At 28.0% G+C, this 14,459-nt stretch overlaps 1 long non-coding RNA gene across 1 annotated transcript; it reads left to right on the forward strand.

Annotated features, from left to right (window-relative positions):
* Window positions 1-6,179: 6,179 nt before the first annotated feature.
* On the forward strand, window positions 6,180-7,197 carry LOC124887002. Its single transcript, XR_007044418.1, has 2 exons — window positions 6,180-6,301; window positions 6,810-7,197. It is a non-coding gene; the product is annotated as an uncharacterized LOC124887002 (long non-coding RNA).
* Window positions 7,198-14,459: the final 7,262 nt, after the last annotated feature.

The following is a 14,459-nucleotide window of genomic DNA, read 5'->3' on the forward strand; positions in this document are numbered from 1 at the left end:
AAATCCCATGATGATATGAAATTTCTAAATCAAGCTTTTTGAAAAATTTAGAATTTGATAAAATCGCATATCCAAATGCTGATTTCATATCACCAACATAAAATCACATATTCAAATGTTAATTTCATATCACAAACATAAAATCGTACGTGTAAACGCCTACTTAGGAATTACTTTGTATTAAACTCTGTCAAACATGCATTTAATTCTAATTTATTTCAGTTTACTTCTTTTATGATGAGGCAGATTACACTAAAACAAACTAACTAATAACCAACACCCAAAAAGTTCAATATAATAAATGTTTTTCCAATCTAAATCCCAAATAAATCAGATTTTGCTTCCTTTTCAAGTATATAAACACCTTTAAAAGTAAAAATTGATTCAAGTAAATTTTTTTAAAAAATCATTAGAAAGATTTGTGTTATATTTGAAGAGATGGCTAGAGTGTGTTTTGCAACATTGCTCTTCGTTTATGTCATTCTTATTGCAATTATTGGTGTGTAATTAATCTATCTTCCAATTATTTGTGTCTAATTAATTTCTAGTATTATTCCTTTTTAGTGTAATTTTTTTTATCCCTGACTAGGATATTTCACCCTTTTTTCTACCTTGTTGGTAGTGACGGACCTAAAATTTAAAAATCGTGAATGTTTGGCAGATTCAAACACACATATTAACACCCAAAGTTTTAAGGTTTCGCTTGGAAATCAAAGCACCTAACTATCTTCTTAGTTTCATGAATGTTTTTATCTTATACCAATTTTTATACATTTCTTATATAATCATACCTATTCTGCATCTGTTTTAACGGGTGCCGGAGCATCAAATTTTTAAACATAGATCTGTCGCTGTTTGATGACTCGAATTCACAACCTTCAAGTTAGAAGTGAGAGGTGTTTACAATTAGAGCAACTCTCTCTCGTCATTTCTAGTCTCTTTTTTTTAAAAAACAAAAATTGGGGGTGGAGAAAGGTTCTTAGAAGTTAGATCGAAATACTATGCAAGTTAATTATCTCTAATTTTTTTTTTTTAATCATTGATGGGATGTTCTAAAGGTTTATCCATCACTAAAAAGAGATTTAGGTTCGAGCTCCAAAAATAAAAAAAATTAACGATAGGGAGGTCTAGTGACGGAGCCACATAGATTAATTAAAAAGTGATCGATTAAATAATTCGTCAAAAATTTATATTGCATAATAACACACATACATGATAAAATATATTGAATTTCAAATATTATTGACAAAACTTTTGAGTTCGCCACTGGCCAGATCGCTTATTCACTTTGCCCGATCAATGAGCTTACTCGATGTAGGTCTGAATTTGTCCAACAATTAATTTCAAATATTAGAATTTAAATGAAAAAAATCTTTTTTTCCCTTTTATTTTGACAATTTTATTTTTATTTTTATTTTTATTTTTAAAATAATTTTGCAGGTCTGTTTTGCTTGGAAGTTGCAGCTGAAGTATGCAACAAGCGTTCAGATTGTTATTATCACTGTTATCCATTTACTTATGCTGCTAAGTGCAAAGATGGAGAATGTATTTGCACTTAGGGATATGAAATATTGTCTAATTTAAAACCACTAAATATTTTAAAATTCTAAAGCATTTATATGTGCCAAAATAAATAAAATTAGATTTTCAAATTAGTGGTTATTAATTAGACTTGTATTGACCCTTTAAAGATGTATTCATGGTATTGAATATATCTTGAATAATTAAGTGTAACAATTTAGGAAGGTTTAGATTGAGTTTGAAAAAAGAAGCTTAATTAATTAGATATTGAAATATTTTATTTTTGCTATTATAATTTTTTGGTGTTGTAGGTTTGTCAATTATTATTTGGGTCCTTTTTATTTATTTTTTTGTTTTTAAAGTTTGACCTGTTAAATTATTTTAGGTCATGTTAAATACCTTATATTTATATTTTGAGAGACATCTTGAATGAAAATCTGAGTTTATCTTTTACTTTTCATTTTTTTTCTTTCATTTATTCTTTCAATGACGATTTCAACGTGGGAATCGTTACATAAAGTTACAAATTGAATTTCTTTCGTTTGAATTACTCATATGTACATAATATTGACTAATGTAGATTGTTATTTGAGACAAAATGTATAAAAAAACATATCATAATTTAAATCATGGGTGTGACTTCATTTAGCATGATTAACATTCTTGTTCTAAAGAAATTACTAAAATTACTATATAAATCGGTGAAAAATTTAAAAATAAAAATTAGGACTTTATTTTTTTTTGTTTTGGTAGGAAAATCATTAATAGGGAGCGCTTTTTTCAAATGGGTCTTACCTAGTGCGTAATCGAATTAGTCAGGCTGTAATGCAGATATCGAACATCGAATGGGAAACAGAAAAAAGAAAATTAGGACTTCAATTAATTGAGTATGTCAAAACCTTTTCACATCCTTTTTTCTTTAATAAATAAAACTTAGAAAATTGACTTCTTAGTCTAAAAAATAATAGAAAAGAACATGAATTAAAGTAGAATTTAACATACAATTGTGGAAAAAAGCCTCTATTTCTATCAATTGAGAGAGTAGCTCAGATTTTCGACATGGTAAAATGGTTGCAAAACAACATTAAGTTGTGTAGTTATAAGTTTTTTTTTAAAAAAACAAAAACTAAGTAAGGTTTGGATATACAATTTTATGTCATTTTTTTGTCTTAAAATTTAAACTTGAATAACTTGATATATAAATAACCGATTTCTTTTTAAGGACCAAATATTGGATAAAAATAGTTTTCCCCTTAAAATCCTCAAATGCATAATTTATACTTGTAAAGAAAGTTTACTTTGTTCACGTATAAGTTAATACTCAAAAAAGACACTAAGAGAAGCCCAACCCAATGACTTACTGAAAACAAAACAAAAAAAGAAAGGAAACAAAATTTGTGATATATTTCTTTTATTTTTTACTCGATGTTCGGTATTCATATTAAAGTCCCGATTAATTTGAATTGCGTATTGCAGGGCCCATTCTCAGGGTGACGCTTCCAAGAATTTTTTTCGTATCTAGAGCTCAAACCGGAGACCTTTGATTAAAGGTGGAGCAATTCCATCACTGCATCACAACCCATGTTGGTAAATTTGTGATATTGAAAAAACATTGATATTTTTTTCTTTACTGTTTCCTTTTGCTTTGTATTTGAATTTGCTACACTTGAGCCAAGGTCTTCAAAAATTTTGAGATAGTGATAAAATCTGCTTATACTTTATTTTCTCCAGACTTTATTTATGAGATTTCATTAAATATGTTATTGTTATAACTAATAGAACATTGATATTTTCGAACCATATACATAAGGGCGAATCTATATATATGATTCGGGATCCCACGACACCCAAACATCTCGATTGAAACTTTGTATATATATAATATAGTCTTGGCACCCAAAGAAACAGGTGGATGTGTAGTGCCACTGGTGGTAAGTTAGTTTTTTCTGCTCATGCCCAGCACAATTTTAGCTTTTTATTGTTAAAAAATAAAAAAATTTGATACATAATCAGGAATAGAACCTTCGACCTCTAATAAGAGGTATAAACCAATGACCCTGGCTCTAGGGGTGGGTATAAAATACTAAAATCGAATTACCGAATTGAATCGAAAATTTAGTAATTGGTATTCGGTACTTTGGTATTTGGGATGGTATTTGGGAGTAAAATTTTAAAATTACGGTATTTAGTTTCGGGATTGGTAAAAAATATTACTACCGTTTGGTATTTGGTATATCCCGAAATTCTAATTATAGTTAAGTGATCCATAGGCCACATACCCAGTCCACACTCCAAAGATCACATACTTGTGTGAATATTGCGCAAGCAAACTTTGAACTGTTAAACACAGTCATAAAGTAGACTCTTAACTTTACACAGCAGACTTCCTTGCAACCAACATATGAGAGCCTTTGAAGAAAATATTATGTTAAGACTGAAAATCGGGGCGTGGAAGGGAACAACAAAAAAAAAAGTCTTCATGATATGATACATAACACTATTGGTGGCTGCACTTGCCCAACTCTAATGTTCCTAACGTAGGTCGGAATATGGATTTAACTAAGGGTACTTGGTCAAGTTTTCTTAATCCTTGTGTTCATATGTCAACAGCGGATAGAAGAAAAACTCAGCATTTGGCAGACAATATAACATATATTACTCTCCATCACATTTATAAAAAGTAATATTATGACTTTACATCACATTTACATTCAGTTCGTTACATCCAGTTCGTGTTGCATTCAGTTTGATGTAAATGTTATTCGTGTTACATTCAGTTCTCCCCTTCTTGGAGCTGGATCAAACTACAATAACATAGGTTTTAAGATGTTTCATTAATTGAGTCACACGTACCAATGTGTAACAAGACCAAATAAAATTAATTTTTTCTGGTGTAAAACTATGTATTTAGAGGTGTCAAACTACCAAACAAAATTGAATTTTTCTGAAAACGTTGGTTGGAAATCACCACTATTATCACCAAATAGGATCACTACAAGCATGTCCAACTTTAATATGGTAACACCGAATTTCGTATCGAACCAAAATTTAATTTACCGATTACCGAATTACCGAACTGAAATTTAATGGTATGGTATTTGGTATCTACTTTCAATTATCGATTATCGAATTATCGAACCTAAATTATGAAAATACCAAACCGAATACCGAATGCTCACCCCTACCTGGCTCTTCCAAGATCACCTAATGAATAATATCATTGACATGTCACAAACCACTCAAACCTCATAAATTTAAGTCAAATATTTTGAATACGAGTTGTGTAGATAAAACTCTCAAATTTAGTCTCAAATTTAGGACGAAGGACAATATTAAACACCAGAGTTCAGGGGCTGATCTAGGTAGAAGATATTGGTGCTTTGTTATCCATTAAATTTGACGCAGAATAGGTATAATTATATAAGAAATATATGAAAATTGATATAAAATTTTAAAAAAGCACCCTAAAATCAAGAAGACAGCTTAGTACTTTGATTTCCATGCGAAATCTGATACGGGAATGACAACAGAAACACGAAACAAACACCCAAAACAGTCCACTAGTCAAGGAAATCATGGACCCTTTGGATGACCCCTCTAGGATTCAACAAACAACAATAAGAACATAATGTATTGTGGTGTTTAACACCTAAAAATAGCCAACAACAAACTATGTTAACAAGAAGAAGATGAAGAACAACAACAATCGAACAAAAACAACAAGTCACGGCTTTGGATTACAAGAACACAAACAAACGATTACAACATAAACAAAATGGATAGATAGTTAGACCTTGGTTGATATAATCTTAAGAATCCAAGAACATGTGATACTCTTGGACTCTTAACACTACACACAACGGTTAACCTAACTCCTACGTTGACACAAGAGGAACTTTACCTCCTCTAAGCACCAACGTATCAAGCCAACATTGCAATATAAGTGATATCCACACTTGTTGCCCTCATTTCGGTGTGATGGCTATTCCAAGCCCTACAACTAAAGGTATTTCATTTTTCAAGTCTTACATCAACAATCAACTAACTCCCTAAAACCCTATCTTGTTCTATTTATTTACATTACAAAAGAAGACAAATGACTACACTACCCTTAATGAGAGGGGTGGCCATGGAGTGCATTTTGGGTAAAGTGAAGTGACCAAAATGCCCTCAAATGAAGATGGCCCAAAATCGTGAGCTATTAAGTCTCCAAAATCGTGAATCCTCGAGTCTTCAATACTCCAAGTAATCTTCCACTCACGGCCTTGATGAATGGTATGCTCAATGGGAGGCTCAAAATGGGTGTTCCTTGCATATTCTTGTGCCCTCAGGGTGACCAAGTCTTGAGCCTTTAAGCGATGGTCTCCAATCATGTCTTCAAAAATTAGGGTGGCCATTTGATTTGTATCAGAATCTTAAAACTTTGAATGTCAATATATGTACTTTAACCTCCTGAACACTCACGACTGCTAAATTCTAGATCCATCACCATGCGAATTATTATAGATTACATATAACACACCAACTAACCAAAAGCAAAATCAAAATCAAAGCCAAAAAAAGCAATGTTATAAACGTCTTTCCAACTTAAATTCCACATAAAACAAATTTTGTTTTCCCTACAAATGTGTATATAAACATCTCCAAAAGTAAAACTTGATTCAATATAATTATAAAAAAAATATTATCATCAAAACTTTTATTTTATCTTATTAAGAGATGGCTAGAGTTTGCTTTACAACATTGTTCTTGGTTTATGCCATTCTAATTGCAATTATTGGTGTGTAATTAATCTCTCTACTTCCCAATTATTTGTGCTTTATCAATTTATGTTGTTCTTCTTTTTTAGTGTTAAATTTCTATCCATTTTAGTTTAGTTTTTTTTTTTTTTTTGGATGGAGAAAGGTTCTTAGTGTTAGACTAAAATATTATGTAAATTTTGTTTTATTTACTACGGGTGAAATATTCTGGACTCTCTCCATCATTAATACGAAATGATTTCAAGAAGGTTGAAAGATGGACAAGCTAAAAAGTAGTCAATATAATCATTCATTTAAAAATAATAATAATAATAATAATAATAAAATATTGAATTTCGAACACTCTAAATAAAATTTTGATATTCATCATTGGGTGAGGGTGCTTGATGGATAAGCTTACTCGATGTAGATCTGAATTAATCGTGCCAATTATTTTTGGATATCATGTGATTAAATTAAAAAAAAATATTATTCTTTATTTTTTTTGTTTTGACAATTTTTTTTTTTTTTTTTTTTTTAATTTGGCAGGTTTATTTTGCTTGAAAGTTTCAGCACTCCACCTATGCAACACAGCTACTGATTGTTATCTTTATTGTTATCCATATCCAGGGGAATGCCCACCTTATCAATATTGTCACTGTCTTTAAGAATATAAATATATTTTTAAAACCACTAAATACATATTTGAAAATTGTAAAGCACTTATATGTGCCAACTGCCAAGATAATTATATTAAATATTCAATGTAGTGGTTATTAATTATTATATAATGTATCGAGCCTTTAAAGATGTATTCATGATACTGAGTATTTCTTGAATGATAAAGTTATAAATTTAATATCTTTCCTTTGAGTTATTAATTAGTTTAGATTGTAATTTTAGACAAAACATATAAAAAATCATATCGCAATTTCAATCATGAATGAGATTTTATTTAGCGTGATGCAATATTATCGATTGAGAGAAATTATTAAAAGTATTCTATAAGCAAGTCAAATATCTTAAAATAAAAATTTAAAACTTCGAAAAAGGCCCAAAAATACCCCTGAACTATTTGAAATAGCTCAAAAATGCCTTTTGTTAGATTTTTGGCTCAAAAATACCCTTCCGTTAAATATTTGGCTAAAAAATACCCCTCCCTCTAACGGAATTCGGAAAAGGATCAAAAATACCCCTGAACTATCTGAAATAGGTCAAAAATACCCATCTGTTAAATATTTGGCTCAAAAATACCCCTCCCTTAACGAAATTAAATTATTTCGTTAATTTATATAAAGTTCATCGTTTAATTTATATTTCGTTAATTTCTTTAAGTGAAAATTTATATTTCGTTAATTTCATTAATTTATATTTTGTTAATTTCTTTAAAGATTAAAAAGATGTAAAGTGAAAATACCTTTTTAGAATAAATGTATGTTTATTTTCCAAATCAAATTCAACCAACTAATATTATAATTCAAATACTTTTTTTCATTATCTTATTTTAAAATTAAAAAAATACTTTTATGTAAAAAAATTAAAATATTAGGGTGTAAAAGTTAAAGTTAGGATTTAATTCAATTGAAATAATTTAATTTCTTTAAGGGTAGGGATATTTTTGAGCCAAATATTTAACAGATGGGGTTTTAACGAAATTAAATTATTTAGATTATTTCGTTAATTTATATAAAATTCATCATTTAATTTATATTTCAGTAATTTCTTTAAGTGAAAATTTATATTTCGTTAATTTCTTTAAAGATTAAAAAGATGTAAAGTGAAAATACCTTTTTAGAATAAATGTATGCTTATTTTTCAAATCAAATTCAACCAATTTATATTATAATTCAAATACTTTTTTACATTATCTTATTTTTAAAATTTTAAAAATACTTTTATATAAAAAAAATTAAAGTATTAGGGTTAAAAAGTTAAAGTTAGGGTTTAACTCAATCGAAATAAATTAATTTCGTTAAGGGGAGGGGTATTTTTGAGCCAAATATTTAACAGAGGAGTATTTTTGACCCATTTCAGATAGTTCAGGGGTATTTTTGATCCTTTTTCAAATTCCGTTAGAGGAAGGGGTATTTTTGAGCCAATATTTAACGGAGGGGTATTTTTGAGTCAAAAATCTAACGAGGGGCATTTTTGAGCTATTTCAGATAGTTCAGGAGTATTTTTTAGCCTTTTTCGTTAAAACTTTACCTGGTGGAATATGTCAGAACCTTTTTCCACCCGTTTTTTAATAACTAGTTTAATCACACGTTCCTCTCACGTATAATATTTAATTATTTAAAATTAAATAATTTTATTTATTATGGAGATTTTTTAGTGAAGCATAAAAAGTTTAACTCATTTTTCAAAGATCCTTCACATTTTAATATAATAATGTTCACATAAATATATATTTGAGTGTAAACACATATATATATTATCACCAGAAGTTTCAAGTGGTTGGTCATCATTACTTTTGTGTTAGCCAGCAGTACCTCGTTCCCTTACTGTGAAAGGCTAAGAGAGATACAACAACAACAACAAACCCAGTATATTCCCATATCGTGGGTTCTGGGAAAGGTAGAATGTACGCAGTCCATACCACTACCTCTAAAGAAGTAAAGAGGTTGTTTTCGATAGACCCCTGACTCAAAAGGCTAAGAGAGATGCATCAATTTAAACCATATTTGTGGTACAATTATTTTTCTCTTTTTTTAATTTAAAAACTTGTTTTTTAAAGTCAAATTTTTACAAAATCATTCATTACATTCTTACTACGTACTTAAAACTTTTAAATGTTTGGTACTTCTTAATTTTCTCTTATTCTAACGCTTTTGTATTTATTTTTAGATTTTTCAAATCTTCTTAAAATCAAATTTAGTTGATTTAGAATTCTTAAACTAATGAAAAATGTATCAATTGTCATTAATTCCGATGACTTCTACTAAGAGAATTTTTTACTATAGGTATATTTAATTAATTTTCAACTCTTAAATATAAGAAAAAAATAGTGAAAAAACGATTTTGTCTAAAACAAAGACTTTTAATGAAGGACAAAAAGTTCAAACAACATTTTTAAGATTCTTCACACTTTTAACATATTATAAATTATAGATTATAGATAAATAAAACCCAAAATATGTCAGAACCTTTTTCCACCCTTTTTTTAATAATAAATTTATATAATATATTAAAAGTGTGAAGACCTTTAGAAAAATGATTTGAACTTTTTACCCTTCATTAAAAGACTCTTCTTTAGACAAAATTATCTTTTCACTATTTTAATTTATTATTTAATTATTTTTATTATATTAACTAGACTTCCTAAAATATGTGGGACTCCTAAAATATATAGTAGGAGAATTAATTAATATTTTCCTTTAAGCTAGACTTCCTAAAATATATGAACTTCTAAAATATATGGTATGAAAATTAATTAATAATTTCCATCCGCAATAGTTATTCTAATTTGTGTTTTGCGCAGAAATACTAGCAATCTACATGATACTTGTGTTTTAATTTGTACAGAGATACTAGCAATCTATGTGAATATATGTATTCTATTTTGTGCAGAAATACGAGTAATCTACGTGATATTTGTGTTAGCTTTGGTTCTCTCTTGGGGTGCTTAATTAAGATAAATGGGAGAATAAGATTGATACTCATCTAACTTGATTCGATTGCATATCTAGATTAGTGGATGTTTGATTTTCTAACCGTCCACTTCTTCATTATTTTTTTCATCATAATAGAATTCAACATGTGTGTAAAAAATTACACAAATACACAACTTATATTTTCAATATTACAAAAAATCCCAACTCCCTAAACATATTACAAAAATTCCAAAATATACACAGAATGCAATGTATATGTCGACTATGTTATGTATATTAATAGGGGAGAGAGAGTAAAGTAATTAGAAAAGTGGGAAAGAGTGTAATTACTTCCAAAAGGGTTGGTATTTATATATATATATATATATATATATATATCTTCTTTATTTTCATTCAAATCATTCTTTAGGGTCAAAATTTTCGCTCAGACAAGAATTAGTTGGATTAAAATAAAAAATTTGTAATCACTAGTATATTTTTTTTATAGTTTACAGGTCGTAGATGAATGTCGGTTGACTTTGAAGAATTTTTTGTGTAAAGGTTAGGGTTAATTGTATTGTTTTGATATCTTTATTATCTTATTGTTTTATTTTAATTTACAAATGCTAGATGAATGTGGCTCGGCTTTAAATTTTTTTTTAGATAAAGGTTAGGTTTTATTGTGTTATCGTAATATCTCTATTAGTTTGTTATTTTGTGGTAGTTTACAATTCGTAGATGAATCTCGATCGGGTTTGAGAAATTTTTGTGTGTAAAATTTAAGTTTAATTGTATTATTTTGTTATCACTTTTATCATATTATTTTGTTGCAGTTCACAGGTGGTAGATAAATGTTAGTCGGCTTTGAAGAATTTTTTTTATGTAAAGTTAGGTTTAGTTGTATTATTTTGATATCTCTATTATCGTATTATTTTGTTTTTGTTTACAAGTGGTAGATGAGTGTCGGACAACTTTGAGAAATTTTTTGTGTATAAAGATTAGATTTAATTATATTATTTTGATGTCTCTATCATTATATTATTTTGTTACAATTTACAGATGGTAGATGATTATCGATCGACTTTTAAAAATATTTTTGATAAATATTAGGTTTAATAAATAAATTCTTCATCTTTACATACTAAAAAATATTAAATATAATTATTATATTCATCTATATTATTTAAACAAATATCCTATTTAATGTAATGTTTGAACTCATTAAAATGAGATACACGCAAGACGCGTACGCCTAATCTAGTAAAACCTAAAAACCTGAATTCTTAATCTCAAGAATAATAGAAAATAACACGAATTAAAGTAGAGTTTTAACATTTCATTGTGGAAAAAGTTTCTATTTCCATTGGTTGAGTGAGTAACTTACATTTTTTATATTTTAAAATGGCTATAAAAAGAAAATTAAGTCATATCATAATATCAAATTCATCAGTCATATGTAATTACGTATGAAAAGTTTATTTAATATTATCTTGCATGCTACATATAACGTCATATCATAATATACAATCGTTCCTTGTTAAGTCAATCTTCTGATTGGAAACAACAATTGCAATCTCTGTATCAATAAAATTAGTGGTGTAAAGTTAAATTTTAATACGTATTTTAGAATATATATACAAAATAAAAATATTATTAATAACTAAAATTATTTTTTGGTTCTTCCGTATTAATTTTTTTGGGGGATGGTATTCTTAGAAGACATCAAACAATTACTTTCATACATAATTATATTATTATTTTTAAAAGAAAGGACTAATTTTAATTAATAAGATGTTAGTCATTTGTTTGCATCACATTTCTTTGACTATTGCTGTAAACAGAGATGAAACCAGAATTTCAACTGAGGGGTTCAATATTGAAAGAAAATTTAGTCGAAGGCGGTTCAACACCTACTATAATCACATAAAAAATAATTTTAATCATGTATAAATAGTATATTTTTTCGTCGAAGGTGGTTCGGCTGAACCCCCTAAAGGAGGCTAGCTCCGCCTCGAGCCGTAAAAACTCTATTTATTAATACGAAAATTTGAATTGTTTAAATCAAAGTACTAAGATATTTTTAATAAAAGTAAATTTCTTGCCGCCTACAAAAGGAACAATAAATAAATTTATAAAAGATGCATCTTCTTTTTAATTTATTTTTTTTGCCACATTAGCTTTTAGAGTGATACTAAATTCACTTTTCATATGTATAGAGTGTAGTAAGTCATCGGTACTTAAATGTGAAGTCGATTTTTTGAGAAAACTTGAGGATGTATTATCTTTTTCTATTTTTCTACTACCTTTGGTATAACATGACTACACAAAGTTGTATTGATAGTCAAATTTAGAGTTTAAAATATTATTAATAAAATAAGTTTGGTAATATACATCTCTAATTTAAAACTTTTTAAAGAATGTATCAGTCAATATAAGTCAAAAAAATATAAAATGGAGGGAATAGTATATTCAAGCAAAATCTAAAGTAATTATTTTCACTATTATTTAGTAAGTATTTTGTACAAAACTTGGTTAAACATGCATTCGATCTAATTTATTCCAATTTGCTTATTTTATATTCCAACTAGCTAAACAACACAAAAAATAATGGTCCAACACAATAAATGTTTTTCCAGATTAATCAGATTTATTTTCCCCTATAAATTATTACTACTATTAACAAGAGTGAAGAAGCATTTTCTATTGGGGCCTTTTTTTGGACCCTTGTGGTGTGACTCACTGGTCGGGGGTTGAAAATCCACCACAGCTATCTGGGATTGATTCTCAGATAGGGCCTTTTAGTCGAGCCTGCCGGGTACGGTTAGAAACCCCTGATGTTACTTGCAGGTTGTGCATAGGGGGAGTTTTACCCAGTGCGCACATCCGAAGGGTGTAGCGGCTGGGAGTTTTCCTGAATTTTTCAAAAAAAAAAAAAAAGAGTGAAGAAGCAGGCAACTCTTCGTCAATATGCCTACTTCTTCACCTGCTTCAGCTACTCCGTAATTTTATTATATTATTTCTAATTAATTATTTTAAGTCATTTATATATAAATAAATTAATAATACTTAATTAAAAAAGATAAAATAGATATTTATGACATGTCTGTTTCAGCTGCTTCAATCGTACTTTTATTATATCACCTCAAATTAATTATTATAAGTCATCTAGGTATTAAAAAATTAATAATATTTAATAAATAATAAGATTGATATAAATGATAAATCAATTCTTGTTATTTTAAATTAATACGAGATCTTATATGAGACTTATTTAAAAAAATTCACAAGTATGTTTGCTCCGTGATTTTACTATATTATCCCTAATTAATTATTGTAAAACATTTACATATAAGAAAATTAATAATATTTAATATAAAAAAGACAAAATAGACATTTATGACATGTCTACTTCAGCTGCTTCAATCTTAATTTTACTATATCACCCCTAATTAATTATTATAAGTCATTTAGGTATTAAAAATTTAATAATATTTAATAAAAATAAAATTAACATAAAATGATAAATTAATTCTTGATGTTTTAAATTAACATGACATCTTATATGAGACTCATTTTTTTTTTCACAAATATTTTCTCATAGTAAAAAATAATCATTAGAAAATTACATTGCGTATATTTAAAAAAAATTTATATTATGTATATAGGTAATTAAATATATTGAGTTTCAAATATTATAAATAAAACTTTTTAGGTCCGCCACTGGGTGGTACGCTTTATCCAATTAATGAGCCTACTCGGCGTAGATCTGGGTTTGTTGTGCCAATTGATTTTGGATATTAGATGATTAAAAATAAAACTATTTTTTTCTTATTATTTTGAAAAAATATATATTTTTTTAGTATGATTTTTTTTATAAATGATTTTGCAGGTTTGTTTTGCTTGGAAGTTGCAGCAGAGGTATGCAACAAGGGTTCAGATTGTTATTATCATTGTTATCCATTTACTTTGGCTGCTAAGTGCAAAGATGGAGAATGTTACTGCAATTAGGGATATGAAATTTGTATTATTCAAATTTCTTCGAATCGATCATATGAAAATCACTTATATGTGCCAATAAAATTGAATTAAAGTTTTAAAGTATTAGTGATTATACGTGCATGGTTTTGAATATATGTTGAATAATAACGTATAAATTGAATTCCTTTATGGGAAAAGGCATCGTTTCCACCCCAAACTATACCCGAAAAGTTTAAGCCACACCTAAACTATACTAGTGACCTATTACACACCTTAACTATAAAAAAGTGGTACTTTTTACACCCTGTCAGGTATTACACCACTTGCATGTGGGTGTGGTGTTTTACACGCGCTGCTACGTCAGCGCCACGTCAACACCATGTCAGCTTCACATTAGCATCATCCGAAAAAATAATAAATTTATTATTTTCATAAATTCTTCTTTTTTCTTTCTTCTTTTTAATTTAGATCCTTTTTCTTTCTTTCTTTCTTCTTCATAATTTTTTTTTTATTTAAATAATTATGTTTTTTTCTTCAATGTCCAAAACCATGGAAGTGCAGGTATTCTTCAATGTTCAAAATCATCTTCTTCTTCTTCTTCTTCTTCTTCTTCTTCTTCTTCTTCTTCTTC

The sequence above is a fragment of the Capsicum annuum genome, chromosome 9 (genome assembly GCF_002878395.1).
Source record: "Capsicum annuum cultivar UCD-10X-F1 chromosome 9, UCD10Xv1.1, whole genome shotgun sequence".
NCBI lineage: Eukaryota > Viridiplantae > Streptophyta > Magnoliopsida > Solanales > Solanaceae > Capsicum > Capsicum annuum.